Source organism: Molothrus aeneus, chromosome 1, assembly GCF_037042795.1.
Source record: "Molothrus aeneus isolate 106 chromosome 1, BPBGC_Maene_1.0, whole genome shotgun sequence".
Lineage (NCBI taxonomy): Eukaryota > Metazoa > Chordata > Aves > Passeriformes > Icteridae > Molothrus > Molothrus aeneus.
Genome location: NC_089646.1, coordinates 143503197 through 143521780, shown reverse-complemented (window position 1 = coordinate 143521780; position 18584 = coordinate 143503197). Strand labels below are relative to the sequence as shown.

At 44.4% G+C, this 18584-nt stretch overlaps 1 long non-coding RNA gene across 1 annotated transcript in view; it reads right to left on the bottom strand.

The window, feature by feature from the left end:
* LOC136555576 (uncharacterized) overlaps positions 1-17361 on the bottom strand; it is an 87166-nt gene extending 69805 nt beyond the window's left edge. The window contains exon 1 of the long non-coding RNA XR_010783507.1: positions 17015-17361. This is a non-coding gene — a long non-coding RNA (uncharacterized lncRNA). The remainder of the gene's footprint in view (positions 1-17014) is intronic.
* Between the last annotated feature and the right edge of the window lie 1223 nt (positions 17362-18584).

The following is an 18584-nucleotide window of genomic DNA, read 5'->3' as shown; positions in this document are numbered from 1 at the left end:
TCCCACAACAACCTCTTAAGTCTGCAACTGCCTTTCTCCATGGGAACAGGAGATCCACCATTAATTGACCAGTGAGTTTTATTGCAGAGTTGAAACAGGATGCTCAAAGAGGATTTTATTGTGGATTTTTTAATAAGTAGGACATTTTAGTAGGCAGTGTATCTTCTTGCTTTATGCTTGCTTGTTTCTTTGGGAGGCTGAAGTACAAAACCAGGCTGCCAGATTCATTTTATATACTGAAGAAACATGATTTTGTTCTACCCAACTGTAAAAAGAGAACATAAAAAGACTCGTTCAAAGTGGAGGAAATTCTGCTCCTTATGTTTGGGATGAAAAGGGAAAATTAAAACATCTAAGATAGATTATTATACCTTCCATCAAACCTTCATCTTCCCACAGAATCAGCTGCTTCCATTGCTGCAGCAACACTGATGCTGGAGATTACCTGGCTCGGGGTATCACTGTCACACAGAATTAAAGGTTTGCAGGCTGTATTTGGACAACTCCCTCCTTTCCTTTTGATGTTAATTTTGGGTATCCCTGCTCAGGCCATGACTGCAGTTTTACTCTGCTCTCATCATGCATTCAGACTGACAGTCAGACCTGGCAGCTCTCACAGCAGGTGTAGCAGGAGGGCACAGCCCCTCTCTGACCCACAACTCATCCTTCCAGGAATGACTTTGGAGTTTGGAGATGGGAATGTAAAATTTTGACTTGTGCGATTCCCACTACAGGGAGCGGAGGTTATTTTTTCCCCATTCAGAGAGTTAATAAGAAACAACACTCTCTCAAAACACAGATTAATTTCTACTCAGAAGAGTGGGCTGGGGAGATAGTCCATGTGTTAAAAAATAAAAGAAATGCACAGAGCTCTCACAGGAAGAGCCCCAGGAGGAGCTGTGTGCTGGGAAGCAGCCAGTTCTCTATGTCCTTCCCAAGAAATACATTTCTCATCCTGACACATACATTTTGGTACACCCACTCCCACTCAGCAGAGCCTTTGCCGGCATCCATTTCCCCTGGATATTTTACAAATGCTTATCCAGAGCCTCCCATTCTCACTCTCTCATATGGCAGTAACTGCTATTCTATTTTTGCTCCAGTTTTGAAAAGGTGTGAGAGAGAAATGAGTGTTTTTCATGTTTCAGAAAGATGGGAACCTCTGTCTGAGCTGGCAGCAGCTCCTCAGCTGAGGGAGAGGGGATGGATGCACTTGCCCTATGCACAAAGCCCTTGGAGAGGGAATGGAGCAGGATGTAAGTGCCTGGACTGCTGCTGGTAGTCTGGAAAGAGTTACTGCTGGGCTGGGGTGAAGAATGCAAGTGACGCAGCAGCATCCTGCAGGGAGAGAAGGGAAAACATTAAAAAAAAAAAAAGCCTTACAAAACCTCCAGCTCTTTGGCTGAGGTTCAGGATGACTACACTTTTACTGTAAGTGTTTAGTAACTCAGTCTCACATAACCCTCTCTGCCCACTTGGGGCCACGAGATGCAGCTTAGAAGCTACAAGAAATGCTTCACACACACACACACACACACACACACACACACACACACATCCAGCCAATCCCTGTCCAAGGGAGGACAAAAAGCCTTTAACAAATTAAGCTGCATTTCCCATTTAAGCAGAGCTCCATCACTATTTATTTAACAATTTTAAAGTGTTATTTTAGCCTTCCTGGTTTTTGTGTTGAGAGACTGTTCCTGGGACAGGAGCCAAAGTTGCTTAGAGCAACCCGGCAGCTGGAGAGGGAGGGAGAGGCAGGATAGAAGAGAGGAAGAGGAAGATGCCAGCACGAGGCTTCACTGTGGTCACAGCAGCCCCCAGCCACAGAGCTGGAGGGAGGTGAACAGAAAACTGGGGACAATGATGGGGAAAGAGAGCTGGGGTGAAGAGCTGTGAGTGCTCCATCACCATTCGGTGGCTGTTGAGGCTCCCTGCTTTCAGCATCCTGACCAAGCGTGTGGGGAGATGAGCAGGTGAAAGTAAAGCTCTGGCAGTCCTGCACACACCAGCATCCACCCCAGGAAGGTGCCACACAGCTCTCTGTGGGTACCATCCAGGAGAGGTGCTGATCCTGCCTGAGAGATGCTCTTACAGGAAAACTGACCAGAGGATGGATGACCCACCTGCTCACAAATGCTGTTTGGTATCCACCTGCTCAGAATGCCCTGCAGTACCAACAGCCTTAGAACAAATGCATCAAGGTAAAAACAACATTAAACATTTCCTGTGGCTGTCAGATAAGTCCCACTCAGCCCTACATCGTCTTGCCATGACTATACTTCCAGATTGGCTTCCAAGAACATCCCTTTGCATGAAATACTAGTCCTGTGAAGTCACCAAAGCCAAGATTTCAACCTTACACATAATTATATTCGCCACTGTCATTAACATAATAGATCTGTTCCTTGAAAATGTACTTCTAAAGAGAAAGTTAGTTATCAGTTTGTCTTCCTTAAAAACATTTTAAAAATCCTTTGTGCCAATGTCTTTGCAGTCCCACCTTTTACCCTGTCCTCTGAAGTCCAGCAGTTGCTAGACTCTGCACTTCCTCATTTAGAGCTGATGCTGTTGAGTCACCTGTAGAGCACCCTGGGTTTCAGGAATGCAGTTTGGAGCCTTCAGCATCACCCAAACCACCAAAGATGGGTTTTCTGTGTGTCCAAAGACACATCCCTGAGATGCCACTACAACTTTGCTGACCATACTGAAGAGCTCTGCAGCTCCACTATCAGCAGTCCTGCCACACCAGCCCTGCCATCAGTCAGCTTCATGTGGTGGTCACCCCTTCATCTGGTGATATTATATGGAACTGTCTGGGGATTTGACTTCTCCCCAGAGTAAGCCCCAGCCTACCAGTCTGGAAAAGGCAATGATAAGTAAACTACTTATTCTCTTCTTCAGTGACAAAATGTCAAACATGTCACAAGCAAACATGGTAAGCTGCCTTTTTTCTTTTTTTTTTCTTTTTTTTTTTTTCCCAGGGGAATTTTAGCATTAACAAGACTGGAACTGAAGCCTAGATCTTCCTAGCAAGGCTCACATCTATATCCTCCAAGATCCTGGACAAAGACGCTGTGCTTTGAGCTGTACAGAGATGCAGCAAGGCAAGGGAACCCTGCAAACCACAGGGGAAAGCTTTGCAGCCTACAAAAAATCAGCCAGGCATATCCTGTAGGTCTGTCTATCTATGATCTTCCTCTTCAAGGCACTTCTATATCCTCCAGTGATTTCAAAACCCAGCACATACTGTTTAAGTTTTGATGCTCTGTGTTCTCGTTATCAACCAACCAATACCGTAATATCCTTTCTTCTTGCAGTAAAGCCCCTTTTTTTCCCTAGGGGTAGAGCTGGTTGGACAAAACAGACCAGGCATTTAGCATTTCATCATAAACTTAAGTATCAGCTTGAATCACTAAGGCTTGCACAGCTCCAGCACATTCCCATCAGCTGCAAACACCAGCCTGGTAACATCCCAGCAGTTGCAAGGATATTTGGTTTAGCATCCACAGCAGAGGAGATCATCAGCTTACATCACAGCAGAGAGTGACCAATTTGTGGTCAACCAAACTACTTCCAAGAGCCAAAAAGCCAAGTGCAAAGCAGTAATGACAGAAATTTGGATTTAGAACATCAGGAGGCGTTGAGACACTCAGCCTCAGCAGGACTGACAGGGGCAGAAGCCATGCCAAAATCTGGATGCAAGGAGCGCAGAAATGCTGGGCCAGGAGGGAAGTCAAACAGCCACCAAGCCCTGAACCCTCTCTTGGCTTGTCTTTGTGCTGCTCTCCAAGGCAACACCAGCACAGCCCTGCCAAGAGCAAGCAGGACTCGGCTGCAGTTCCCAGCGATGAGTATCACTTGCCCCACCACCCAGGAAGGGCTGCTGTGCTGCTAACAAAGAGGTTTCTAATGCTTTTTGGGTCAGCTCCAGCCTCACTCATTCTCCTTCACCACCACCACCAGGAGCTGGAACCCACACTCTGAGAAATGCCAGCCTACCCCGCTGCTACCAGGCATGACAGAGACGATGCATGGGAAGACCGTGCCCAGAAGAGGAATTCCCTGTATGCAATTTTTGTCTAGTCCTGTCTTCAGACAATGGAGAGACATTGTGTGCTGCACTCTTCACACCACCTTCCTGGATGTCTCAAATCTGCTGTGTTCCCTTCAAGGCTCAGCTCTACCAGGTGCTCACAATATCCAGTTTCTCTGCTTGCCCTCCTCCTTCCTCCTGCACAACTTCTGCTGTCTGCGTGGCCACACTTTGAAATAAATTTGGAGACACTTCAGCTTTTTCTATCCTGAATGAAATTCCTTGTCCCAGCTCACAGTGTGGACACAAGTTGTGACTACACAACTGCCCACACAATGAGCTGCAGCACAGTCAATACCAGGAGAGAAGAAATACTTAGCCCCAAAACTACTGCTGAAGACAGCATACCATCAAACTACAGCCTGACACCTGTGGGCTGTTGGTTTTGGGCTTTTCTCCCTAGGTTTAACATATGCAAATCTTCCAGCTATTCCTTGTAAGTAAATTTTCCCAAACAGAAGCTTCATCTTCCCGAGCAGCCTGCTTTCATATTTAAAATAGAGGGGCTGAGACTGGATGCTGTGTTTCAAACAGGGTTTTTACAGGACAAATTATTACCTTTGCCATTTTTGTCTGGGCTATTCAAGATCTACCTGTCTTCTAACAGCATCTGACTGCAATTCACAACAAGCCTGTGATTCACTGCAGCTCACAGATTCCTTTCTGTAGTTAACCTGCTCATTTTGGGTACGTGCATCCGTTTTCTAAGAGTTCTGTTTTGCACTTGTCTTTATTGAATTTATTTTTTGTATCTTTAAACTACCCTTGCAGCTCATTAAGGCAACTGTAAGAGAAGATGTTTAACCTGAAGTACCTGCAATGTCCCTGGTCGCATTTCATCTCCTGTATCATCTGCAATCTACCATCTGATCTGCTAATGACCCTGCAAATGACTTCCGATCCAACAGAGAACTATTTCTTTTACCTTCTTAAATACCAGCTTACAATGATTTCATCTTCAGCACATTTCCCAAGTTTGTTTACTGAGCTGTTGGGATTTCCTCAAGAACTACTCTCCAGCTTTCTGAACTTTTTTGGTAAAGTCACTAAAATACCAGACCTGGTAGGAGACTGCCTAGCAGTCCTGCAGGCTCTCCATCCTTCAGGAGAACTTGGAGGTATCACAGCTAAGGGCTGTCAACTCAAGACAATATGAGTTCTAAAGTTTCTTGAAATTTTCTTTAAAGTCAGCTCAAGCAAATCATCCATTCCCCATTTAGGATCAGCATCACAGTTTTTCAAGTCTTACCTACCCAGCTCTCTGTTGCTATTTCCTGCAGCTGCACTAAGTTTTCAGGGCTGCAGGCACTTACAAAGAAAAGCTCATGCCCAACAGGTTAAGAGTTGTTATTTTCATTAACTTTAAATCATAAATATGATTTCCACTCGAAAAGGGAACACTTCATTTAACAGACACAGTGGCTCTGATGGGTAATGAAGGGTTTTGAAGGAAATTAAAAAATGGGAAGCAAGGGGGAAAAGAAAAATAACACTTCCAGAAAGTTTTCCGAAGGAAATGAGTAACCACTTGTTATTAAATGATAAATCACAGTCCTTAGGAAGTGCCATTGTCTGTGGTCTATTTTTAATGAGAAAATACCCGTCACTGGCACAAGGGCTATATGGGACATGTCTGTGGACAGTGGGAGTGTGCACTGGGAGGTATCATCTCACTGCTGTTATTCCCATCACTTATCAGTAACAAAAACAGGATGAAAAGAACATGGGTTAGAGGAAGAGAAAAATGCATCCAGGGCAACAAACAAGGCCTACTGCTCTCCATGGATGGAAGACAGGAGGAAACACTAGAGACCAAGGCGAGGCTGAGTGTAGTCTTAGGCTTTGCTTATTTTCCATGTGTGAGGGATGCACATGAAGCCACCAGGAAGCAAATCTGTGCTGACCCAAATGTCTCTATGGTGGCTTAGGTGACCTCCCACATGCACTAGCATCCTCTTTGTCCCCAAGATGGGGACACATTAGGCACACAGCCACAAGAAGCCTCTGGGCCTCTTTTCCCCAAGGTTTGCCACTAACACAGTTTTCCAGGGAAGCATCTGATGCTGCAGCACCGCTGATGCTGAACACTTCAAAGGTGTAATTAGCCTGATTTTATGCTGATAAATGAGTCCCAGATTCCTGTGGCAAAGTGACTCCCAGCTGGGAATAGGCACACTGTCAAGGGAAGGGAAGCAAAAGACAGCACAGTTGGCTGAAGGTTCAGGTATAAGCACAGCCTCAAAACCAAATCAGAGTGGCCCAGACCCAGCCACCAGGCAGCAAGACTCCCTGCACACTGCTGAAGAGATCATTTTTGGCATCTTATGCCAAGCCCACCTCTCCCAAGTCCCAGCCAAGCACTGCCAAGCCCGAGCCATGGGGTTCAGCTGCAGCCCAGGTTCCTCATGCACTCAACACATTCTGTCCCAACACCACACACCCCCACAAACTTCCCAGACTGCAAGAGAAACAAGCAGAAACCTGTGGCCAATGTGCTGAAATACCATGCACTATGCCTCATTTTACTGTGAGGGTGACCAAGCTTGCTCAGGAAGATTGTGGAGTCCCCATCTGTGGAGATATACAAAAGCCATCTGGACATGGTCCTGGGCAACTGGCTGTAGCTACTTACCACCTGCACAGGTCCCTTCCAGCTTCAACCATCCTGTGACTTTTTAATAGCAAAGCCAACTGCATAGCAATCCTTTGCTTTCACTGACCCACAAAAAGACTGTAATTATTCAGTTTCTCAACTATTTCTGACATTCTTTCCATAGATGAGGTTTAAGCCTTTTTTCCCCTTTTCTTTTTAATAGGAACGTAACCCCACAGTTCACAGCAGATTATAAAACATGCACACACACATCACTCTTCCAAAACAGCATTTAGAAGTGTTTGTTTGATTTCTTTTTCCTGCCACCCATAAACCACCACCCTGCTGGTCTCATTCATTGTGTGACATTTTGCAACGAAGCGTAAAAATGGTATTAATCATAGCTCTGAAAAAACACAAACTTCTTCTCTGAGGTTTGAAATAACCATTTGGAAGAAAAACTTGCAGGAGCCAGAAGGACTGACAGGGCTGGAGACTGAAGTCCTTGTTTGCAAAGGCCAAGTGTATCCCAATATATCCCTTGGACAGTTGCCCCAAGCCAGAGTTATAATACTTTATTCCTCAGTTCAAGTAGCAAGAAGGAGATTTGGTACAAAATCAGTACAAATACCTAAAGGGAATAGGGAGGAAAATGTGTGGTAAATCTAATGGGAGGCCTGAGCTCAAGCTACAGCTTTGGTGAAAGTGTCTGAAGCCCCAGCTGCCTCTCATCTCCAGGATGTTGCAGCCAGAAAGACCAGATAAGGGTACCCACCTCTCACAGGCAGCACCTGAGCATCATGGACAGTGTGCTGGCACTCACCCACAGCACAGTGCTGCTTCAGCCACAGGCAAAAGCACAGAGATCTGCAAAGGCTATGCCAAAAAATAAAAATCATTATCATCTTTATGTTTTCTGGCCAAACACCACTGCAGAAAATTACCTTCTACATAAATCAAGTTCTTTGTCCACCTCTGTGGATTCAGTGCTTCTCACAGAAGGGGAGCTTCTGTCAAAGATGGTGTCAGAAAAAAACATGAAGCTCTTTTTTAAGATAGATGCATTAGCAGATATTTGCCAAAGGCTTTGGAATCCCTCTGCTTTACTGCTAAAACATTAATAATTTAAACACCTTCTTTTAAATTAGGAAGGGCACTAAAAGAAACTATTGAAAGAGAAAAACCATCAAGCTTGCCACCACCTCCAACTCAAATACTGACATTTTCTCTCAAACCTCAAAAATAATTTCAACAACCTGACAAATGAGAAATTTACATTTTTCTTACCTGTCCTTCCCTCACATTTTCTCCTCTGCCATTAATCTTCCAGGCAAAGCAGCTGACCACAAGGACAGGGCACTCCAACCATCCTGGTACAAAAAGACCCAGGATGCTGTAAATCAGGGGCAGGAGTGGTGCAAACAGTCGTAAAATGTTTCACGGGACATGGCAAATATTTAGGTTTACTGTTTTATTAGTGGGATAGGATGGGATGGGATGGGATGGGATAGGATAGGATAGGATAGGATAGTTGGAAGAGACCTACAACCATCATCTAGTTCAACTGCAAGTACTTTTTGTTAGAAGAGCAAGACAGAGAGAGGAATACAGAGTGAGAGAGAAAATAATCAATTATTTTCTCTTCTCTTCAATCAGTAACCCCAGACTCCTGCGCATGGTGAAGTTCCCTGCTTATTCAAAGCCTGTATGCCCCTGCCTGTCTCACCAATGCCTTCCTTATCAGCACATTTCATTCTTTCCTATTCTTTAAAGAGCTCTGCAAATTGAAAAAAGTGTATTATCTCCATATTTAAGAGAAAAAAAAAAAACGCTGGCAGAGAAAGGTCTACCTCACTATCAAGGTTTTTGCAAGAGCATGAACAACGTGGCAGCCCAAGATCCATGCTGTCAACACAAACCCCATCAGGGACTCCACCTCCTTCAGCAGCAGCTGGCCCAGGCACAACCCTCTGTCCTGCTATCAAGGTGGCCAGACAAAACACACACTTGGAGACACATCCCCCCCCTCCCATGCAGATGTATGAACTTCAGATGGATTTGGACCAGTCCAAATTTGAAAAGATGTGTACAGCCAGGGTACACCATCCATTTACTCCATACCAGATCTTCTCTTGAAGAAAGCCTCTTTGATTTGAATCCCCAGTGCAGCCATGTAAGCACTGGAAAAATGCAACCTTATGCCTCTCCAAAGGATGCTTAACACATCCTCTTCCTCAGGGAAAAAAAAAAAAAAAGAGGATTAGCTATTCAAAACCTACATGCCAGGCAATCTGCTGACCAAGTGCCTCCCTTCGATAGCTTTTCCAGACAGTCATGAACTTTAAACCATTTTTTGTCTCCAACTCCCAGCAGCTCCTAAACAGTGTGAGCTAAATATTTATAGAAGAATCACTGTTTGTTTAAGTTTCAATCCATACTCCCTGAAGTCCAATATGCCCAGATCCTGAAATGACAGCTGATTACAGAAGAGCCTGAAAACACCACAGAGGGGACACTGAGACTTACCAGATCTTTCATCTGGACACTTTCTCCACTGGTTGTTTTGGGGAGCCTTTCTCAGCTTCTTTCAAAAGAAGAGGAACTGCAGCTCTTGCCAGCCAAGATCCATGTTTCATCAGACACTTTGGCACAGCCCTGCTCAATGACACAGAGGTTTTGGGGGGCCCCACTGTGCTCTAGAGCATATGGATTGCTGCTGGAAATGCAATGGGAGCACCCAACCTGCTGAGCAGCAGGCACCAAAGCATGGTGAGAACACCCCAACACCAATGCTACAGCTGGGGCACAGATGGCGTCTGTCACTTCAGCTGAACAAGTTCTACCCTGACTCATCTCTTCTGGACTCAGCAGCAGCTTTTCCAATTTACCATGGTGTCCACTCCAGTTGAACAAAACAGTCCTCCCATGCCTTACAAAAGAACTAAGGATAGCCACACTTTCTGCCTAACTGAACAGCCTGTCAGAAGTTGAAAAGACACCTGTATGAGCTGACACACAACTGCTATGAGCTAGCCAAGTCCAACTAGTCAGCTGCTCACCTATGGTGTTACACAGTTTCATGGGTGAGGCAAGAAGAAAATAAAACTGTGCTTCATGCCCTGTAATTGCGTGTGACCCGAGCTGTCCTTTTGGAATGTAACTTGGGACTCATCACCACAAAGGAGCATACGAGATGCAAGGCTACTGAGCAGACACAGCTCTACAACAACACATCCCAAATGAGCATCCCACCCTGTAGACCTCAGTGTCCAGCTTGGCAATCTTCTAGAGAGACAGCAGAGGCTGGGAGACAACACCCAAGCAAACACACTTCCAATGACCACCCAAAGCTGGTAATTCCCTTTTTGTATGGTTTCACATACAAGCTCCTGCATGAAGAACAGAGCAGAAAGTGCTTACTCCCCTCATCTGAGAGCTGGAATGTGTTTGCTAAAGTCCAGCTACTTCAAACCAGCACCTGCTTTGAACAGCCCCTTGGATGACTGGATCTTGCTGAAGAACTCAAAAACCCCCACTGACAGCTGCTACTGTGTCTATCCCATCAAGATGAATTCTTCCACTGCAGCAAGATGGGACTCAGCAAAGTTGCTCCATTCTGGAGTTCTCCAAGGGATAGCAGGACTCTCTTCCATAGCTTGTTTCAAGGCATTTAGCCCCAATAAAATACAAAATGTGGTGTTCCAAGCAGAGCATAACTTTTGTCATCAGGTGGATCTCAAGGACAGGTTTGCACTCTCATTACTCACCTTCCAGCACGAAGGCCCATGAATGGATGAAGGACCAGTCATGGAAATGTCCATGACAATGCCATGCATGCACTCACAGCCCACATCCACCCTCACACGTATTTTCTATGCACACACAGATGGAAAGCGCCATGAAGCCTCCTGGTGTGTTACATGCATGGGAATCTGCAGGAGTACAGAGGCCCACCACAAGCCAGCCATGCTGGCAGACAGGACCAAAGAGGAGACTGCAACAAGAAAGCTGGAATTAATGACAAGCACTTTCATCAGTAAAACTGCAATTACCCAGCCAGCACACAGCCTTGCATCTCTGTGGGGCAAGCAAATTTACGTATTAGAGAGATGCTTCCACTGTGATCTGACTTTTAGAGAAAGGGGAGAAACTGCCCCAGCTTTTCCATGTTCTATTTCTCTGACTCTCATTCCCCATTATTGGGGAATCACCACACACATCATCATGGCTGCTGGGTCCACTGGAGCCAGCCATGCTGAGAGGTTGAAGGCACAAGCCTGCAAATAAGGAGCCTTCAAATCTGCAGCTGGTCTCCTCCAGCATCACCCACACATTCAACACCATGGAGTTTGCTTTACTGATGCTTCATGGAAGAAAATTTTACTAGGGCATAGAAGAGAGACACTTTTCTATTTTAATTTACCTGGCCCTAAAAAAGAAAAATAAAGGAGAAAATAAAGAAGAAATACATCCCCCCTCTTTCTCTTTTTACATAAATATTGGATCTGAGCAGTTTATGCTCCTAAGAAGTTAAAAATAGGAAATAACATCAAGTCTGTGTGCTGCATCTTTTATCAAAGCCCTTTATAAACATCAAAACCAGCTCCTCTGCACTCTTTTATACTTTTCCTGCTGTCACTCACAATTCATAAAAGAGGTCTACAGAGATACAAAGGGTAAGGCACTTTCCAGTACTGTCACTGAGAGTCTGGGACAAAAAACCAGCTTTTCCTCAAAGCTCGGAAATCTAAGAGCAATTTTATGACATAATGTCACTTTTAGCACAAGAGATGAATAATAGATATTCAAAACATAATAACACTTTCATAAGTAAACAATGCTTTGCAGTGTCAAAGCTTTTCAGCAGCAGTGTCAAGCCTTTGCAGAAAGATCAACAGTGCAATCATTGAGCACCACCGGGAAACAAACACTGCAAGAACACACACATGTTTAACCAAAAGGCAGAGCTTCTCTGGCCAAACTCCATCTGCCTTCTCTAGAGACACACATCCAGATCTCCTCTACAAAAAAAGGGAGGTAGGGAGATTAACAAGGTGACCCAGAAACCCCTTATACATAAACTTGACTTTGACCCTGCCATCTCTGAGAGACAAGTGATAAATCCAAACCTCCTCCCCACCTGAAAGATGAGCAGGCTTACACTCACCTATATTCAAGAGATATGAACATTAATTAACTCTAACATTAAAAAAACACATTTGAAAGATGATAGCTGCTAGAATATTCATGACTCTCACCCAGCCTGTTTATATAACTGGATATGAAGCAAATCCTCCATGTAAACCATGGCAAACCTGACAGCATCATTTACCTGTTCAGCATCTTTTCCACAGAAGGCAAATTCCATAACTTGTGGTCACCACTATTTTTTTTTCCTGCCCTGCACATAAGAATTTGCAGGGAGGAAGTGATAAAGCCATGATAAAAAAAAATTCCAGTGAACTGTCAGCATTATCCTAACCAAAAAAGAATTTCCTCCTTAGTCATCCACAGGCAGGGTAAGCCAGCTCCCCCATGAACTACAGAAGAACAGGGAAAAAGTGCTTATCTGGGAAATTACTTCTCTCCCTAGTACCTTGGTACTTAATTTTTAAGCAAGGCAAAGGTCAAACGAAAACCACCTGATGGGGATGCAAATGGAGCCCTGGATAAAACTGCACAGGGGCCACCACAAAGAGCTGCTCTGTGCAAAAAGCTTAATGAAAGCCAAGAGATAGTGCCAGTGGGGAGGATGATGGCAATCCCACATCCCTGTGCCACAAGAATGCTGCCAGTGGCAGGAGGGCACATCCAAGTTGTGGAGGGGGCCAAGCCAGGGCAGTGTGGGGTCTCCAGACCACTCAGCTCCCCAGGGAATGCCCCCAGCCAGGCAAACTGGGCTGCTGAGCCTGGGCTGAGGATACACTTCTAATCAGGATGGTAAGAGATCTACCTTCCAGAGGCACCAGGGCTGGAATGCAGCTGTGCCTCATCCCCCAAGCTGTCTACAATAATTGTTATAAATATAGGGACTTTGCTTGGTTGCACACACTCAGGCCCTGTTTCTGCTGCTGGAGCCCCAGGTCTCTAATCTGACCTCCTGATTTTGACACTGCAAAGATAAAGAGGAGGCAGCACACTGATGGTACCCTGCAAAAGTAGAGCCAGCAAAATCACAGGATACCCAAAACACTGCCAGGGTAGGAGGCTGGGTTTGATTCCAGCTCAGGAAACACCCTGAGAATGAAATATTGCCCAAAATGGCATTTTGTGTTTCTGAACTGGGCTCCACACTGCAGGACAGGAAGATTAGGTAGATGCCCTCCCATGGTGGCAGACTGACCCCATAGCAGCCATTCCTGCTCAGCAGTTTTTGTCTGCTGCCCTATGTAAGCAACCAAACCAGCTTGGAAATGATTAAAGCTTAATCAGAAACTCTTCAAATCATGTCCCATTTACAGAGGGAACAGTGCAAATCCTGCCACCTTCACCAAGAGCCCCTCCAAGGGCCTCTCACAGCCCTGGGATGCCAGCCAGCTTTGGAGGCTTTACATTTTCGTGGCATGAGACAAATTTTGTTCAGAGTTCCTCAATGCTAATACTCATAACACTGCCCAGCAGCTGGGAGCACCAGAAAACAGCCTGTCAGCACCTCCAGCTCTGCACAGAGCCCCTCAAAGCAACACAAAGGATTCAGAAGCCAAGCAGACACCTCTTGCTTTCTTGCTGGCATTAACAGTATGTCTTGTGTTAGGTCACTGCTTCTTTGCAACCTGAAGAGCACAGTTAGTCAGCAGATAGCTCAGTATTTACTGTGCACAGTAAGTCAGTACCTGCAGATGCAGGTGCTTGTGGAAAAGCAAAGATCATCCATAAAGAAAGATTTTTATTCTGAAAGTAATGATTGGGATGCTTTTGTTAATACAACATTCCAAGCAAGGTCTTAAAGTAATCAATAGAGGATCATTAAAGACATACTAGGAGGATTATTCCAGATCTTTAAAAATATATGAATATTTATTTACTTATATGAATAAACAGAAATATGGCCTAATGTATCCCCAATTACCTGCCCTGCAGTAAGAGCACAAAGTTTGGGCACAAATGGCATTCATCAATAGGTGCCTCAAAGGAGGGACAGCCCTTAAGGAGAGAAAATGCACACTTCAAAAGTGGTTGATGTTTTTAGCATAAACTAAGGACTGACATCCACCTTTAATTTGCTTTGCTCATGTTGACTTTCACTGCTGCACGATGAGCAAAAGTCAGCCTGTGCAGGATGAGCACAGGAGAATCAACATCCTTCACCCTGGGTATGCTCTCCTCCAAACTCCCCATGCAAGACAGGGGAAGAAAGATCAAAGCAACATTTCAGCATTGCCAGCTTCAGCATTTTCCTCGAGCAAAAGAAGACGTGAATCCAAAGATTCAGCTGTAAATATTTTGAAAGTGGCAAATGGACTTTTGGCAGCCAAAATAAGAATCTTTAAAAGCACTAGCATTTGCTGCCCCCACCCCTCACAAATCCAGCCTGCTGAAGTAGTAAGCAAGGTTGTCCACAAACTGAAACCTGAAACTAGCTTCAGACCCAATTCCAAAAATCCTGGAAGTAATTTTAGAAGCAGGAAACCATCAAGCAAGAGACAGCACCTGTAGATTAAAACCTCTTCCTCTGTCAGGCTTTGACACATTTGACTCACAAAACCATAAAGAAAGTAAGACTCCCTTAAAAAAGCCTCATTGTCAAAATTTTTTATAGCTGTTGATGTTATATTTTATCCTTAAACCAATAAATACTTGCAATTCCTTAATTTGCTGCCAGCTGGGGAGAGATTTAAAAACTTCTGCAAACCTGCAATTTCAGTGCTGGTCTGTGCTGGGCACTGAAAAATTCCACAGGGGTGAGAGTGAGAGGGGTTAGTCATGACAAGAACATCCCTGCAATGTGCCAGAGCTGCTTTTCACTGTCATCCAACCATCCTTAATACTGACTTAGACCATCAATGATTTTTATAATCAGTTATGTGCTTTTGAAACACACCCACATACATAACCCTCTCAGGCAGCCAAATAGAAGCTTTCTGTATTTTTTCTATTATTATTAATAACATGCATCTGTGTACAGACCAGCCCCCTAAAGGACATTTTGATCCAAGGATCTGCAACCTGACTCAAAGTAAATCTTTGCTACTTTACCAGCAAATATCTTGAATGCTAATGGAGTTCATCTTTTAATTAGCACCTAGGGATGCAGCCAGCAGCCCTCTGCCTGGATGCTCAAGCTGATCAACAGCAAAGCCCTTAAACTGCTTACCCTCTGAAGCTGCCCCACATCTATGCAGGGTGAGACCTGCTCTGAAGAATACCTGAGATGATTTTTCCTCCCTGTAAAGAACAACTGCACATTTACAACTGAAACATCATTCCTGGCCAAGCTCTAATTCCTGGGCCACTCCCAGGTGGCCCAGATGTGCCAGGTGCCTGCCAGACTGTGTGTGACTGGGGAGTCTCATTGCAAGGGGCCATGCAGAACACAAAATTCAGGGTACATCCACCATGGCTTTTCTCCCTGCTCACTGTCAGTGCTGACCCTACAACGCAGAGGTCAAGCACACTGGGGCTGCTCTGGGTTATCCAAGTTACAGGCAGGTTTTGTTTGGTGTCCAGAAGCACCAAAGGGCCTGGCAGCACCAGAGCAGAGCAACTGATGCCCCATCCGCTCCCAGGTACTTACAAAAGATAAAGCTCATTCCACTGCAATGTGCTGCTGACAAAGCACCTTTTCACATCTTACAGCAACAAGGGGAGATCTGGTTTGCAATGTCTTTATCAAACAGCTGACCACAAAAAAAAAAAAAAAAGGATTTTAAATATCAGTGGTGCTTGCTTTAATTGTAAATAAAAAGAACAACTGCAAGTGATCTGTCTTTCTCAGGGACTTCAGTGATGGGAAAATTGTTAATTTAGGTTAAGGAAGGAAAACTATCTGCAAATGAAGAGCTGGTTCCAGGGGATGTCTCTGCAGCAGAGCACAGAGTCCATACGAGCACACAGAAGGGTTTGGCCCTGCTGAGCTGAGCTCCAGGCAGTGCTGCTGGAGAGGGCTCTGCCCTGGCACATGACCACACTGCAGGGATGAGCGTGGACCATCCCCACCATGCTGCTTCCACCTCCACCTCCAAATCCCTGCTGTCAGCTCCGGCCTCTGTTACAAGCACAACAAGCACTTGACTTTACTCATTGATAAAGCAAAGAACATCTGTATCCCCAATCTCTGTCTACCATCTCCATCTGGCCTACGAGTCACAGTAAAACTGACAGTGAGGCAACTGATTATGTTTCCCACTGAACATGATCTATCCACCCTACCCCTCTCATTTCCTCCCTTTAATGCAAAATTGTGCTTACAATGCAAGAAGATGAAACTTTTAATGCCTCACAAATGCTGAGGGGAATGCAAAATAAATGTACATCAAAGCATTTTCAGCCCTTTTCCTTCAGCACCTCCTCTTTGTATGGTGAAAATAAAATTTAGAGACAAAGACCTAATTTTTTGTCTACCCCGTAAGAAGGAGAGACCTGTTCAACACACCAGTACACCTGAGCATTTGACCAAACCAGCACAAGTGCCAAAAAGAATGATTTTCACAGCAAATTGATACCCACAGAAACCAAAACAATAATTCTCTGCTAGAAAGAATGGGAAAAAAAACTTGTCACCTCCACAAAAACATCTATTTCATTGTAAATGACTCTAACAATGCAAATTTGGTTGTTATCACTAGTGCTATTGAGTTATACACATCTATATGGAATAGGAATAGTTTAATTTTAGAGCTAAAGGCATCTCATTTTTTATGGGATAAATCATCCTCAAAATTACATTCTTCAGCAGAAATGCTCTTGAACCAAGAAGCGAAAAACCACTTGTGTCATCTTTTTTGAAATGAGACCATGAAGCCTGATAAGATGATCCACACGTGGCTGATGGCAGCTGTGGGTTACAAACACAGCTGCCCAAGAGTCCTGGAGGATCCAGGTGGAGGAATGAAGAGATCCATCCATCAGATCCATCCTTTCCCTCATGTATGAGGCTGTGGTTGATCATCAGAACCTTCAGCAGCTGACACTACTGCTCCATGAGAACCTACATCTCAAACTGGGTCTGTCCCAACAAAGAAAAGTCACCCTGAGAGTACGGCACCAGGGCCTTGGTAGATCTTACCTTTAGCAGAAGCTAGTAAGGACAAAAAAAAAAAAAAAGATTGAACTGAAGATCAAGAAAGCAAACTGGGCAGTCAATGAGAAAACCATTTACATACCTGCTGGACAGAAGTGCTGCTGCTGCACTGGAAAAGCTCTGGGAGGAAATATCTTCCAGCTGGGTAAAGCAGTGGGTCCATTTCAAGAAGATGCATGGGGAGGTATTCCAGTAAGTGACTATGCTATAATCCTCAGGACAGGGCCACAAATGACACAGGGTGACCCAGGAAAAAACAGGGTAAAAAGATGGTAGAAACTTCCAGATGCTTTTATCCACAGCCAACATTCTTCAGAGGGTTTTGTGGGTCCACAGGTCTATGCATCCCATGCTCCCCATGCTCCTAAAAATCCTCTGGATCTATGAAAAGGACCAGACTGCCAGACTCCAAATGTTCTTCCAGACAAGTGGGACACATGGGCTTGGGACCTTCAGAGAGAAGAAAGGGACAGGCCATTACACAACAGCTCTTACCACTTTGGACAAGATTTATTCCCACTCCAATAGCCTGATTTATTTTTGCACAGAAGGAATGTTTTAGTTTGTTTTTTTCTTTTTTTTTTTTTATTTGCATGATTTATTTAAATTAATGTAACAGTGACCATAGACACAGCATGGAGCACCACCTCCAGCTGCCTCATAGGTTCTAGGGAATGTGAAAGGAGGAGGAGGACACAACTGAAAGTAGTTCTCATCTAACCAACAGATCTTTCCAAAACTATTCTTTTTCTTTTTGTCAGATGAAAGAACAGAGTTTCCCCCCCCTCTCCTTTTTGCCACACCTCCTAAACCTAATGAGGTATTTTCACTACCAGGGAAGAGAAGGATGGAAAGGGCTGTAGGGCAGCAGCACCATCTGCCTTCCTGACCTCAGTGGAAAATGTCTCTCCACCATCAGGAGAATACACCTTCAGCAACCCACAGCAAAGTCTGGCACAACCCACCAGTGACACAACAGAAACACTCTGCTCTTCAGCACAACAACCCAATGTGACCTCCGACCAGACAGAGCCACACTTCCCACCTCTGCTTTCAGAGAAAATAAACACATCCCAGCAAAGTGGCTCAAAATACCCGAGGAATTAGTCATAAAAATTCTAGTATTTGACGTTTATAAACCCATCATGATCTAGGGGGTTTTGGTTGTTTGTTTTTTCAATTCTTTTAATCTGATCTTACTAATTGTGCTGGGAGTAGAGTTGCTGGGATTTTTGTTTGTTATTTTAAAATATGAAAGCTGTCGCATAAACACAGGCAAGTGCCAGGCCCGGATATAATGCCCAGCAAGTGCTGAAAGGAAACTCAAATAACTCTTTGCCTGACATTGCTTTCTAGTTCATCTGTAAAAAGAAAACAGCAGAGAGCAGCTGAGAGCCAAAATGGTTTTTTTACTTTGTTTTAGCTACAGAAGCACAGGAAGGTGATAACATTGTGTGTAATGTAACCAAGCACAGGAGCAAAGAAAGTGCAAGCAAATAGATCAAATAGGACAGGGCTAAGGAAAAGGTGTGATAATCATTTGTTTTGCTAATTGTGTCAATAAAATCCTATCTAACCTCAAACAGCGGAAACGTCATCAGATATTTAAAAGGGAAAAATCAAGTGAATAATTAAATGTACAAAACCCTGAC